At 40.3% G+C, this 2053-nt stretch overlaps 1 non-coding gene across 1 annotated transcript; it reads right to left on the minus strand.

Moving 5' to 3' along the window:
- Positions 1–934: 934 nt before the first annotated feature.
- LOC138072140 (U6 spliceosomal RNA) lies at positions 935–1037 on the minus strand. The gene has a single exon (XR_011144286.1). It is a non-coding gene; the product is annotated as a U6 spliceosomal RNA (small nuclear RNA).
- Positions 1038–2053: the final 1016 nt, after the last annotated feature.

The following is a 2053-nucleotide window of genomic DNA, read 5'->3' on the forward strand; positions in this document are numbered from 1 at the left end:
GGTAGCTGCCCCACTCAGAAAGAGCTGCCAATGTCTTGCCTTGATAAACCCCAGGACTGCTAACTTCTTTATCTCACCAGTTCCCTAACATACTTGCTTTTGTCCACTGTGCAGGAGACACATAAAGGCAGGCAAATCACATTTGGCAAACATTCTGCTGTTACCTGGATAGCCATTCTTAGATAAATTTTTATTGGAGCAAAGTTGATTTATAATATTGTGTTAGTTTCATGTGTACAGCAAAGTGAATCAGTTATACACACACACATACATACATATACATATATATATATATATATGTTCAGTCTTTTAAAAATGTCCCATATAGGTCATTATAGAGTATTAGGTAGAGTTTCCTATTCTATACAGTAAGTCCTTATTAATTATTTGTTGCAGTGTAAATATGTCAATCCCAATCTCCCAATTCATCCCTCCCTTACTTACCACTCATCCCTGGTAACCACAAGTTTGTTTTCTATATCTGTGATTCTATTTCTTGTTTTGTAAATAAGCTCATTTGTACCATTTTTAAAGATTCCACATATAAGGAATATCACATGGTGTCTCTGTGTGACTTACTTCACTCAGGATGACTATCTCTAACTCCATCCATGTGGCTGCAAATGCCATTATTTTGTTCTTTTTTATGGCTGAGTAATACTCTATTATATATATGTACACATCTTCTTTATCCACTCCTCTGTCAATGGCCATTTAGGTTGCTTCCATGTCCTGGCTATTGTAAATAGTGCATCAGGGAACACTGGGGTGCATGTATCTTTTGAATTCTGATTTTCTCCAGATATATACCCAAGAGTGGCATTGCTGAATCATATGGTAACTATTTTTAGTTTTGTAAGGAACCATCATACTGTTCTCCATAGTCGTTGCATCATTTACGTTCAGTGGTACCATTTTCTAAGATGGTACATGTGAAAATATGGAATGCTTCCATATTTGCATGTCATCCTTGCACAGGGGCCATGCTAATCTCTGTATTGTTTCAGTTTTAATATATGTGCTGCCAAAATGAGCACTGGACAGCCATTTTAATATACATATTGTCCAAGAAGAAACTGAGACTTCTCTTAGCTAGGTCCCCAGAGTTAGTGTAGGGATCAAAGTCTGACTACAGGGCCCATGGTCTTTTAATTTTTGGCTTCAGAAAAACCACCTCAGTTTCTTTCTTTTCTTTTTTTTTTTTTTCTTTTGATCTCACCATGTGGCATGGGGTATTTTAGTTCCCCCACCAGGAATCAAACCTTCCCCCTTTCCGATGGAAGTATGGAGTCTTAACCACTGAACTACCAGGGAAGTCCCTGCCTCAGTTTCAACAATACAAAAGTATCCATTACTTCTCATGTCCTCTATTTGCTGATTGTGTTCCTTACATCTAAAACCCTCTGATCGCTTGGTTTCTGATTAACTTCCTTATGCTAGAAAATATGAATCTCTTCTTCCCACTTGAGTGTGACTTCTGATGCCTTGCTCCCCAGTATCTATGTATTTCTGTGCTCTTATATCTTCCTCACACCTGGTTCTTAGTCATTGCTTTGATCTGCCTCTTGTTCTGTTTGCCTTTTATGTAGTCTTTCCCCCCGTTTCTTTCCAAACGCTAAACTTTTTATTTTGTATTGGGGTGGCAATGGCAACCCACTCCAGTACTCTTGTCTGGAAAATCCCATGGAAGGAGGAGCCTGGTAGGCTGCAGTCCATGGGGTCACTAGGAGTTGGACACAATTGAACGACTTCACTTTCACTTTTCACTGTCATGCATTGGAGAAGGAAACAGCAACCCACTCCTGTGTTCTTGCCTGGAGAATCCCAGGGATGGGGGAGCCTGGTGGGCTGCTGTCTATGGGGTCACACAGAGTCAGACACGACTGAAGCGACTTAGCAGCAGCAGCAGCATAGCCGATTAACAATGTTGTGGTAGTTTCAGGTGAACAGGGAAGGGACTCAGCCATACATATACATGTATCCATTCTCCCTGACACCATCTTCCCATCTAGGCTGGCAGATAACATTGAGCAGAGTTCCATGTACTGTACAA

Source organism: Capricornis sumatraensis, chromosome X (genome assembly GCF_032405125.1).
Source record: "Capricornis sumatraensis isolate serow.1 chromosome X, serow.2, whole genome shotgun sequence".
NCBI classification, from domain to species: Eukaryota; Metazoa; Chordata; class Mammalia; order Artiodactyla; family Bovidae; genus Capricornis; species Capricornis sumatraensis.